At 45.3% G+C, this 12,815-nt stretch overlaps 1 pseudogene; it reads right to left on the bottom strand.

The window, feature by feature from the left end:
• Positions 1–1,409: 1,409 nt before the first annotated feature.
• LOC120693210 lies at positions 1,410–5,189 on the bottom strand (annotated as a pseudogene).
• Positions 5,190–12,815: the final 7,626 nt, after the last annotated feature.

Raw genomic sequence — 12,815 nt, 5'->3', positions numbered from 1 at the left:
TATATATATGACAAATTTTTTTTGTGCCAACTTATGTTTATAATAGATTATGCTTTTGTGGCAACTTATTTTTGTGATAATTCATAAGATTTTTTATGATAACTTTTATCTTATGTGTAGCAAATTATATCTTATATTTGTGGCAACTCATGTGTATGAAACCTTGTGTCTTTGTGCAACTTAACATATAGTAACTTGCTATTAGTGCAAAACATCTTCAAAATATATGCAAGTGGGATCTAGTTTTGACCGTCTCATCGTGCAGAATACAACAGTGCAATCGGTATTCAAAACAGAGCTCGAACGAATGAGATAAAGCATTTTTTAGAAAGTTATTTCATAATAAAAAGTTACTATATAGTATTAGAGCTTAGAACGGAAGCTAAATATAGTTTTGGCAGCACAATCCTGCTTGTGGAAGGAAAAGAGGCCGCGTGCTGCACGCCCCGCACGACTCGTCCTTATTTAACATCGTACAAGACACGCGCCAGTAGGAGCTTATGACAGATGCATTTCTGCCCGCTCAGCTTACACGGACTAGGGGAGTGTCGCGCGATTGGCTTCTGCGCGACCGATCGTGCGTTATCCCAGTCCGAAAAAAAGGTTTTGAAGCCATGCTAGCTAAATATCAATACCTACATGTCACCTGAGATGATCGGAGAGGAATGCACGCTACCAGCAAAGGTAGATGCTCCTTAGGGTTTGGCGAGTGGCAGAGACGAGTTTAAGGAAGAGAGGCAGAGGCGACGAGCAACTCGAATTCCCGCTTCAGTTTGTAACATTTCTCTCTATAGTACTAGTTCAGAATTTACGTTTCAAAAAAAAATTCCGAATTTATATGATTCGTTCATTCGGTACACTCAGTTTCAGTTGAGCGGCGTCATGACTTGCGGCTCACAACGCCGCAAGTTCCCACCATCTATCCTCGAGAGTCGAGAGATGTTGCCTAACATGACAAGAATTCCAGCTCATGGATTTCCTCCTGATGCTGTGACGACATCAAACAAACGTAGAAATATCTATCTTTACATCAAAGGCCTACCAGTGTCGGTTGTGCAATCCTCAAAAAAAAGAAAGCTCTAGTGCAGTGAACCAAACCAATTCAAACTTGGGCCAAAAGAAGCCACATTGCAACCATAGTATTGTCCTGGTTTGGGCCAGCCTAGTTTAGTTTCAGCCCAGGTTTGGTGCGAGCTAAGCAACTAAACACACCCTCAAAGACATCGGGCAATAAGGCTTCGATGAAGCCGAGCAGCAGGAAGATTTTCTGACAGCAAACAGATTTCCTCTCTCTCTCTCTCTCTCTAAAAAAAAGAAGACAACAAACAGATTGCTGGGAAGCGTGCAAGAGTGCCAACGCCAGCCTTTGCACTCTAGGTTTTCCGCATTAGGCAGTCGAAGGTCAAAACTGGGAACAAACACAGCACTAAGATAATCAGCGAAAGTGCATTAACAGGCTGCATTTGCATATCCAACTCTCATCAGGAGTTAGCAAAATGTAATGCCACTAACAAGGTCAGCACTCAGCAGAATCAATCAACAGAAGATGTATTGTACCCAACAAGGTCAGCAGAAGCTATTAAGGTGTGGGTTGTGATTTGGTGAATCATTCACAGCTCAGATAAACAATCTAATGAAATCTACTACGCCTTCACATATTTGCGAATGAATTGCTCAACAGCCGAAACATTACCAGTCAGACAAGCACCTTCGGTAACTGTCACCTTGTTCTGGCATTGACTGATTTCAAAAGCCTCTCCAAGTACCCCAAGTTGACTTCATCAGAGATTTCAGCTGATGATATGGCGTTCCTTGATTCCCGAAACTTGTTTCTACAACATGGAAAAAATCAGCAGATATTCACCAAGTTAGTCCACATGGTTCTGGCATGCACCCTTACAGGTGGTTATGGTCCATATCACTCAAATGAACTCTAAATATGAAAAAAAATGATTGGATATACTGAAGGTGCACAATAAAATCTAGACCGAAATCACATATAATAACATTTAATTAAATGACACACAATGTTGATGCATTATAAATATGCTAGTGCTTTAAATGTTGGAAGTAGTTCATACATCTCCTTTTCCAACTGCTTTTTAATGAATTCCTTTGAGTGAGCGGTAACTTTATCTGTCTTGTTGCAGAATATTAGCACATGAACCTTTTTCTTCACTACAGAAGCCTTCGTCAGAGTGTCATACAGGTAGCTACAACAAAGACCATGATACGGTAACACAATATCTACTTTAGTATGAAAATGAAACTGGTAGGGTAGGATACAGCCAGATATCATGCTACTAGTTACAATGCAAATTTCAATTGAGCATGCAATTGAAGGGAAGAAAACAGTCAAATAAACACCAATACTCTTTTTTTTTTACTAAAAAACAGAATCCTTACTCCGCAGCAGCTTGCATGCTAGACAAGAAGTCTTGAGCGTCAACAACAAAAACAACCCCAGCTGCTTTAGGCAGGACTTCATCGAGCTTGGGTTTGAGCCTTGCATGACCAGGAACATCAACAATATGAACAGGTTTCACTTTTCCCTTCTGCGCAAAGGGTAAGAGTTGCGGTTAGCAAACACAAGTTTGTTGACCTTAAAAAACAGAAAGATTTATATTTAAAAATTGCCTTACTCTTTCCTTCTCTGAGTTCAGCACAAATTTATCGTTGTTTTCTTCCATTGAAGTCACAGTTCCTTGATGTGATGATCCATCCCGAAGCTGACAGGGAGCAAATGGCAGATTAGCATGGAAACAGAAGATAGTACTCAACTAGTCGTTACATAGGCATATCCCAAAATAAATCCAAATTAAAAGAAAGAAAATCAGATATTTTATTTTTTTAATGGTTATAAGTAGAATTCAAATGGCATCATATTCAGTCAAACCAAGTCCAATCACCATAACCATAACAAGCAGAAACAAAGTCGAGCTAGGAGGCCATTCGCTGTTCTATTGAACCGAAATTCGTGAAATGAAACTTGGATGATATCATTTTTGCAAATTAGATAATTTCATTGTTCATTGCTTGCAAGACCCTAAACATCACAGAAATAACAAAAAATAAAAGGAAATAACCTAGCAGAAAAGAGTAGTTTTGCCACTTCCATTGAGCCCAGATAGCACTATGGTGTTCGGTTTTGAAGATTTCAGACAAGAAGCTGAGGGGGGAAAACAACACATGTATTGCTTACTCATAACAGCCGAAACCTTGACAAGTAATGTAATAGCCATACAAATCAAACATGAGGGCACTTCACTGTTGGTGGAGGATACCCTTCGGGGTGAAGGAGTATCACAACAGCCCGGTTGATGAGGGCGAAGCCCCAGAAGAGAGTTTACAACCACAGTGACAGCACAAAAATCAATGCACGGGAGAAATTACTTCTGTATTCAATGTCCCATCACACGGTTACAGGGGGTATTTATAGCCCAAAGGCTCACCTACTCGTTGGCCTAAAAACCCATAAACGCCCCTTAACTGCCAGCATCTAGGAATATTCTAGGGGTATTCTAGTAATGTTACAAAACCGACAGCGTGTAGTGGATTACAGATGGACTCGATATTCCGTACAGTTTCCTGACAGTGGGCCTGCTTCGCTTCGCGCCCCTTCATCGTTGGGGCCTTCGACAGCTTTATCTGACTTCAGCGAAGGGAGGTCCGGAGAAATGTCTTCGATTCGCCTTCCGTCTTCGTCGAGAACTCCGTCCCTTTGACGGTCTTCGGCTGTCTTCACTCCGGGGGTCTTCGGACGAGTTCCCCTTCGACTTTGAGGCTAACTTCGCCAGTCCGGATCCCTTCGCCTTCCTGTCGGCCGGCTATCTTTGGCGACTGGCGAAGGTGGCTTCCCCAATATTCAAATATATTTAAAACAAGTTATCTCTAAGCAAATACCATCTTGGTTTCATGAAACCATACATGTCATCATATAGCTTAATGTTTAAGAACCTTTTTATATCATCTAAGAGCATTAAAATTTTCTAAACCAAACATGCCCATATTAATAAATCTACACTTCACAACTACACTGGACACAATTTGTGACGGTCTGAAAACAAAAGGTCAACAAAAGCCAAAATTTCTATTCTCCTCTCCCTACCTTCTGAGCAGAATCATACTTACAAAACTAATAAACACTCACACCCTCCACAGTCCACAGATGGGTAGTGTTGTTTCTTGACTAATTAAATGTCCACTGTGGATTGCTATCTTAGCAATCGGCCAGTCATTGCTAAGTTGCACAGATTATAACATCTTTGTCATTTTCTAGAATGGTTACCTTAGGATACAGGGCACGGTCATAGTCACACTTCAACTGCAAATGAAATCTGTGACAGCATACTGCAGCTTAACTGTGCAAACAAACTTATTTGCCAATATAGCAACATCTAAGGCAGGTAGAAAAGTTGAGCCAGCTTCAATCTATAACTATAACCTTTCCTGCAATGGAGAGGAAATTGTGCTTCACCCAAGCAGTTAACTAAAAGGCATGCATTTAATTGCAATGTCAGCTTCCGGATGGTCTTCGGTGCATCATGGGTTACATCAACTGAATACAACAACTTTCCTTTAAAAAAAAAAGAATACAACAACTAAAGGTTCCTGAACGGTTCAGGCTGAACCGAAGACACACAATGCAGGTTGCAGGGTAACAGGAAATTAGGTTCGATATGACACCTGCGGTAAGGACCAGAATTGTGACAGCAATCACCACGGCTGCAACGTAGATCTGCTCTAGGGGCTGTTGACGGATCCAGCTCTCCGCTTGGCCTGCACAGACCTCAGCCTGCCAAATCCACTCCTCCATCGCCACGCTAGCCCAAGAATCCCCGGAATTGTCCTTGATAGATCGATCTCGTTGGCTTAAGAACCTAATCCGAGCCAGTGCATGGATGGAACATATCAGTTGGGTACACGGCAGCAAGCAAATACGCAGCCAGCAAAGCCAACTCGTGAACAACCCGGTCCGTGGGTAACTCACCTACGGAGGAAGAAACCAATCGAAGTCGGGCGGATGGGTACAGAGGTCGACACACCAACGGCTGGCTAGTGGCGAGAACCCCACCCCAAGCGCAGGCGGCAGCGTCAGCTGTCTACGGCGTGCGTCCGTGCGTCGAGTTGGGGAAGATGACCCCGGCGAACAAGTATGTGCCTGTGGGCCTAGAATGCTATGACAAACTGGGCCAGCAACAAGATGGAGGAGGAAAGGCCCAGACAGAAGGCTATGTTTTCCGTGTGTGGTGTGTGTCAAGTAGATTGGGCCGGCTAAAGGACAGTTTGTTTCGGACTAAATTTGGGCCGTCCATGATTCTTACTGCACTAAATGCTTTACAACTCATGGGAAAATACATGAGTTGCTGTTTCATGATTCTTACTGCTCCAGAATCGTAGGGTTGGGGGGATCTTTATCAGGGATATTTTGTTTCCTCCTTGGATGCTCTAGTGGCATAGTTGTCGATGGCGTTGGGCGTCTGATGTTGGTTGACGAGAGTGTGGAGCGCAGATTCGGTGTTTCAGTCAGAGGATTCAGCACCGGCGAGCTTTTCGTTGGTTTTTCTTTATGCGTCAGCGCTCCCATCCTCAGTGGATTTCTTATTGCCGGGTGTGCCCATGCTTTTAGCAGCCTCGTCGGCCTTGATGCCAGCGACATAGCTACGAGAGGTCGGAGTTTTTTCTTCCTCTTTGGTGGTTATGGCGACGTCCGTTCCATTGGTCCACTTTGAGTTTTGCCTACCGGCTCGCTGGGAAATCGGGTTGGTTTTCATATCCTACCGCTTCTGGTGGTTTGCTTCCCCTTCTGGGTAACTCGTCGTTCGGCGTGCAGGGGTTGTTGGTGATTAAAGCGCCAGATCCTTTATAGGCCCTGTTTGTTTCCGCGTCCAGGAGACGCGCTTGCTGGGGACGCGCGGCACGGAGAAGCGAGCCAGAAGTCGCTTTCCGCTTTTCACCGGCCGCAGTACAAATTTCGCGTTTTGCTGCCGCTGCGTTTGACAGAAGTGAGAAAAACGCCGGGCGTTTGGCGGGATTTTTTCGTCGGCTCGCTTCTCTCCGTCGAGAATCCGATTATAAGCGGTCCCAAACAGGCCCATACACCGGCGATGTGATTCGGCTTGTTCGTTCAGCGATCACAAAGTATGTTGGTGTCCCCGATGTGCTGCTTATGGTGCCAATGAAAATTTCTGATGTCCTTCATCGGAAAGGTGATCGGCTTCACGGGCGGCAGGTTCAACCGTCGTTGACGGAGACAACCGGGACAAACTTGCAAGGATTTGGATGTAATTTGTTTTACTTTCAGAATTATCTTTGTAAGTTTTGGGATGTAAACTACCAGAAACTTATGTGAAATATAATCCCGGTTTTCTCAACAAAAAAAACTCATGGGAAAATACATAAATAGTAGACTCAATTTTGATAGGTTTTCGTTGACATGTTTTACGGATGAAAACTTATAAACCTTTCAAAATAATTACTTTTTATCTTAGAATATTTGTTATCCTTCAAATTAGTTTGCAAATTGTTTTGGGTCTTATAGTTGATAAAGTTTACAGAAAATCATTAATAAAAAATTTATGTGTTCCTGATGTAAGAAAAAAATTGTTGCTAGAATAGTTTAGATGAATCCAAATTTAATTAAACGGGTTAATCTATCTCTAATGTTTAAAATAGGCTAAAGTTTTAATAGAATTAATCTTTATTTTTCCTACAACATATACAAATGGTTAGCAAACTATTAGAGATAATAAAGGTATTAAATAAAATCCAAATAATACTTTGTAAGTCAAAGAAGTTTGTTGTTGTGTTGGTTGTAATTTAAATTTGCTTTAAATCGGATTGCCTTGTCTTTTTTTTTGTTGGCTTGCAATTTTATCGTGGAGAAAAGGTTTAGCAGCTAGCTTCTTCATCAATTTTGCATAAGTTATCTTCAATTCTAAAGTACCATCTATTGCTTCATCTCGTGTACAGACGGAGACGTGCAGATCCCGGGAGCTGTACCAAGAGGATCGACTGACAAGCCCCAGTACGACGTGGAGTCCCCGGATGTTGCACCAGCTAGAAGCTAGGAGGGTTGAACCAATCGATAGATCGCAGAATAAATTAGAGGAACGAATAGATATTTAACGATCAACTCCTACCTACTAACTGTTACAGAATGCTAATGGCTCTTTCGTGCTCAGCGTCTTTATTTGTGCTATTGGGCAAACGGCGAGTTTGGTTGGAGTGGCCATTCATCCCATCACCCGCTCGTACCGGTCGTAATTTTCATAATTTGATCCAGTAATAAAATGACACGAAGCTATTTTAGTAACGGGTTATAACGCCACCAACACTAAAATTCGCCTTTCAGTACCGGTTGGTGTTTTGGCCTGGTACTAAAATGGTACGGTGCAGCCATTTAGTGACAGTCAATGATACTGACCGGTACTAAAGTGTGTATTTAGTATCGGTTGTTGTCTTGGTCCGGTACTAAATGATCATCTGCGGGTTACTTCGAAAAGAAAGTATCTCCCATCCAATCACATATAATGTATAGATAGGATGGTAAAGAAGCTACGCGCGAGGCCGAATATTGTGGGTTTGAATTCTCATGACCGCACATGCGCATTTAAGCATGAAAATTTCGTGTGACTTATAACTTTTTTCCCTTTTTTCTAAGTGGCACGTTTAGTATCGTTGCGGCAACCGGTAGTAAACGATCCTCCATTTAGTACCAGCCAGTCGGTACTAATACTAGTTTTTCTAGCAGTGAGAGGATGGTGAAATTTGGATAATGACAACCATTAACCGGAGTATTAATGCGTGCTGTCGTGGCTTCGCGAGGGCCACCTGACTGGATAATACTACTATTTATCTTCGATCTTGCACGAGGATCTGCTTCAAATCTGCACCGTCCTACGTCGTGTAAATCGACTGTATTCAAGTTAGTAGATTTTGTAATCATTCTTTCTTTCTCAATAACTAATGGTACTCGTATGGGCTATAATAATGCATCACGTGCCGCGCGTGGCGGACATAAATCGGGTGAGATGCATCCTCATACAAGGATGACCGGGTGAAAAGACTACCTCGTCACACACTCACTTTTGGTGTGGCTGCGTGGAACACCGGGTGTTAATCTTTTGCTTTAGTTGCTAATCATGAATATAAACATTGTCATTAGCATTAATCGTGCATGCATAATAATATTTTCATTTTCATGTCATGATATGCATTCAAATTAATTGTGCGTGTGCAATTCTTGCTAATTACATGCTTAACCTAATTGTTAAAACTTTATGATTATAAATAGGATGATATTTTAACAATGTTCGAGGCATGTTTAAATTATTTTGTCGATACACCTATCTTTTGGCCCATGTAAAACTTATCAGTACTTCAATGTGGTTACCATCCTTTCCGGTGAAAATTTTGTTTAGTGGTTCAAGACTCCAAGTCAAAATCTGGGCAAACCCCATATTTTAATGAGTTTGAATTTTAAACCTTGGCCCAGCTATTAATCCCCCTTTTCTCAAATCTAAAGTTTAAATCAACTTTTGTCCAACATCAATCTTGTAGTTTTTCTCTTCCTCTACAACTTTCATTTTGGATCTCTTTTAAATTTCAATATAAAATTTAAAGTTTTTGCTAGTCATATCTCTTGCTCCCACCTCTCTCGCCCCCACCAGGCAGAGCACGTCCGCCACGTGCTCGCCGACGTACGGCCATGGCTGCATGTTTTATCACCTTGATGTAATAGTCTTGAAATTAATAAAGCTCCCCATTTTTTAAAAAAGTAAATTCTTTTCTGCATGAGTATTTTCAGCAAATTACTTGGTTCAGTTTGCCTTTTATGTTATTGCAATTAAGATTAGAATGCATTTGAAATAACTTGGTTTTTAATCTCTTGTTAGTTAAAAAAATCTATAGTTTACTCCTTCTAACATTATGTATGTGCCTGGTCTTTGTAAACAAGTTTAGTAAGGTTTAAGGGAAGGAAACACTTCATTTTAAAAGAAATTGATACATGAACTCTCACACCAGCACCCAAACCATTTCCTTTATGAGTATGTTTTCTTTGTCAGTTTGGTAAAAGATTGCCCAGTCAGGAGCAAGTGCAAGTAGAGTAGGCCCAAAGCCTAGAAGCTACTAACCCCGTTGAGTTGTAAGGCAAGCCACGAAGCATAAGCCCCGAAGGTTTTGTTTGGAAACCTATGAGTCTTTACTAGTATGCATAAATAGTTTAAGATGCTTAGTACGCATAAGTCGCGAGAAATGCTTTGCTAATTAAGAACTCGGTAGAAGTCGAGTGATTTCTTATCACACGCGAGATATATTATCTTGTTATCTACAACAAAAGTGCCTGATAGTGTTCACTTGATGAAAATGGAGACCGGGTGGGGATTTTTTTGTTGGTTGTGTTCATGTAATCTTTTGATATAGCCATTTCTATGTCGGTTAAGATCCATTCGTTGGTCAAGTATTGAACAGTGCAAGTCATATGCTTAGAAAATGGGAACCAGTAAACTGATGTACCTGACTGGCAACAATAGTTTGAATCGTGACCTGCTACTCTAGGCGTGGAATGATGGCAGGTGTTGTAATCTAAGTGAAGTTTTTTTTGGCTCCTCACCCCTTCTTTTCTGCTCTCATTTTTCTTTCCACAGTTGCTTGGTCATCTTTTTTGTTGTGGTTTGTGGAGACCCACAGCCGGGTGGCGTAGTGCACCCGCCTAATCCCAGAGGGTGAGTACTCGGGGAAGCGCTAAGCGATTCGGTAGGTCTACCTAGGGAGCAAGAACACAAGAACACTCGAGGATTTAGAGTGGTTCGAGCCGCCGGAGCGTAACACCCTACATCCACTGTGAGTTGTATTGCTCTTGCATATGAATGAATCTATCCTCTGCCCAGGCTGGGTACTGGCCTCTGCCGGGACTTCTTCGGCCCCCCTTTCTCTAACGGGTGTCTCCCTTTTATAGCCCAAGGGGACGCGTACACAGGCATTGAGACCCCGACAGGTGGGTCCAACGCGGATGTATAGTATACTGCGCAGAAGGCATTAATGATGCTACAGTGGCTGAGAATCTCTCCCCGGATACGCTTCATCGCCCTGTGGACTCTCTGACCGAGGAGTGGATTCACCTGTCCCGTCGGCGAGGCGCCCGTTGAGGTAGTGTAGGTTGCGGCGTAGACTGTTGGGTCTACCGCGTAGGCGTCATGATGGGCGAAGGCGAGCCGTCGTGTCCAATTGGCGTAGCAGACTGACATGCGTGGCGTGGGCGGCGCCAGTGGCTGCACTGTGTGCCTTAGTAACGCGCGATCAACAGTGCAGCCTGGCAAAAGTCGCCTCGGGTTCTGCTGTGGCAGAGCGCACTTACATCTCCCGTATTGAATGCAGTAGGTGGGCGAGTCTTCCCGAGGAAGCTTCGCGGCCGCGCGCGTGCCTGCGCCTGCGGACATGTGGCGGCTGTAACGAACATGGCACCATTTATGCCATTTCGAGTGATTTTGGTGATCAAATGACAATACAATACTTGGACTAATATGATTGTTAAGATGACCATTCTCAGTCTTTTAGGTTCAAGTGATCACAAAGAGAAAGAGAAGATAGGCATAGCAAGGCCCGAAGGGCCGCCCCTATGGGGGTTCCATTACCCGGTTAGCGGACGGGGGTCGAGGGGGAGCCGCCCCTCGCGGGTCTCAGGGCAGCGCCCTGAAAGCTCTTCGGTTTGAAGCACCGGAAGAACCGACGCATGAAGCATCGGTGCATCCGATGGTTATCGGAAGAACCGACGCCATGGCAGAAGGAAATCAATGCCAAGTCAGCTTATGGGCACCGGATGAACCGACGGGTCAAAAAGGGGCATCGGTGCATTGGGTGTCCTATGTTCCAGAGACGATGTCAAGAGCCCAGGAGAAGATTCTTTAGCACCGATTCAACCGACGGTGCATCGGAGTATTGCGTCGGTGCAATAATGTCAGCGCCCAGGAGAAGACTCTTAAGCACCGGATGAACCGGTGATGCATCGGTACAAAGCATCGGTTCAACCGGTGATCACCGCGTCAGCTGTCAGAAGTTCAACGGCTACTTCAGTTTATGAGTGACCGGAAGAACCGACGCTACCCCGGTAGAGGCATTGGTTCTTCCGGTGATACGCAGATTTTCAGCTGACCGTTGGAGCAACGGCTACAAGACTTGGTGGCCTATATATACGCCTCACCCCGGCCATTTGAAGTGTGCTGGAGACCAAGGAAGTATACAAGAGCTAAAGATCATCTCCAACCACCTTAGAACTTCATTATACATCATATAGGCTTAAGCACACTTGTGAGAGTGCTTAGTGCTTGTAATAGGGATTAGTTCTTACGAGAGCTCCCTTGAGAGAAGTCTTGCTGCGGCAAGCAATCCTTGTGATCTGTCGTGTGCCCCTCCGACTTGGTGTGGAGTGGTAACGACACTTTGTGCGGGGGAAGAGGAGACCCCCTCCTTGGTGGAGAAGCTCCGTAGTGGATTTCGGCCGGGTGACCGAGAGAGACGGTGGCGGTGCACGAGACTCGGTGTCTTGTGGACACTTGCCTTTGCTTGCCGGCATCGCCTTGGTGGCGTAGTGCAAGACGGTGATTGGAAGAGCCTCGGTGTCCCGTGGACGTAGGCGTTTGTGCCGAACCACGTTACATGACCATGTCTACTCGGGAGTTTGCATCCCTCTTGCACTTACCTCTTTACTTACCGTATTACGTTTCCGCATTTACTCTCTCTTGCATGCCTTTACTTTCCTAGTTAAGTTTGATTAGGATTGGCTATAGGTTGCAAGTTTTTAGGAGTAAGTAGAGGGTAGCATAGATAAACTTTAGTCATAACTAGAATGTGTAGGACGTGTTAGGTTTATCTTATGCAAGTAGTTTGAGCCCTAGGTTAAAAAGTGATTAGCGACCCTATTCACCCCCTCCCCCTCTAGGGTCGGACACCCCGGTGATCCTTACAGCGGCTCCGGACCTGCCCCAGGCGGAGTGTCTGTTCCCTCCCCGCTGAGGTGTCCGGATAGTATACGGGGGTCCGGGACCCCGTGGGAGGTCCGGGGCCCCCGGCTGTTTTTGCTGAGCGCTCCCTTCTCCAGGACACGCGGCGTCACCGGACCCTTCCCTAGCAAGGAATGGGTCTGAGGCCGCTGACTGGGGGAGAAGGGCTTCGGACCGCGGGGTCCGGCTGCCCTGGCCGTCAGCGCGTAGTCAAGAATAACTATGAGGCTCTCGCCTAGACACAGCAAGAGGGGGTACCCTAGTCCAGAGGTACCGACAGTGGCCCCCAGGCCCACCTCGGGGGAGGTACTAATCCGCAGGTGGGGCCATTACCGTGACGTGTGCTGACGCAACCTGGTTGCGTTGGCGTACTTATGTCGAGAGCGGGTGCACCGGACCCACTGGAGGCCAGAGTACCTGTTGCCAGGTTCAGGTACTAGAGCACTCTCCACAAGGCGGTGAAGGTGTAGGCTTAGGGTACGGAACCAAGCTAAGCAGCTACATGGACCTCGGATCGCCCAGGGAGCGAGCACCACTTCCCCGGACCCGGCTCTTGGCGACCGTGGCGAGCGGTCTCTGCCGGAGCGGGCAACCGGAGTGGACTTGGGAGACCGTGGCGAGCGGTCTCCGCCGGAGCGGGCCACCGGAGTGGACTTGGGAGACCGTGACGAGCGGTCTCCGCCGGAGCGGGCCACCGGAGTGGACTTGAGCGACCGTGGCGAGTGGTCTCCGCCGGAGCGGGCCACCGGAGTAGACTTGAGCGACCGTGGCGAGCGGTCTCCGCCAGAGCGGGCCACCGGAGTGGACTTGAGC

This window comes from Panicum virgatum, chromosome 9N, assembly GCF_016808335.1.
Source record: "Panicum virgatum strain AP13 chromosome 9N, P.virgatum_v5, whole genome shotgun sequence".
Lineage (NCBI taxonomy): Eukaryota > Viridiplantae > Streptophyta > Magnoliopsida > Poales > Poaceae > Panicum > Panicum virgatum.
The sequence above is the reverse complement of the archived record's forward strand: the minus strand, read 5'-3'. Positions and strand labels throughout refer to the sequence as shown.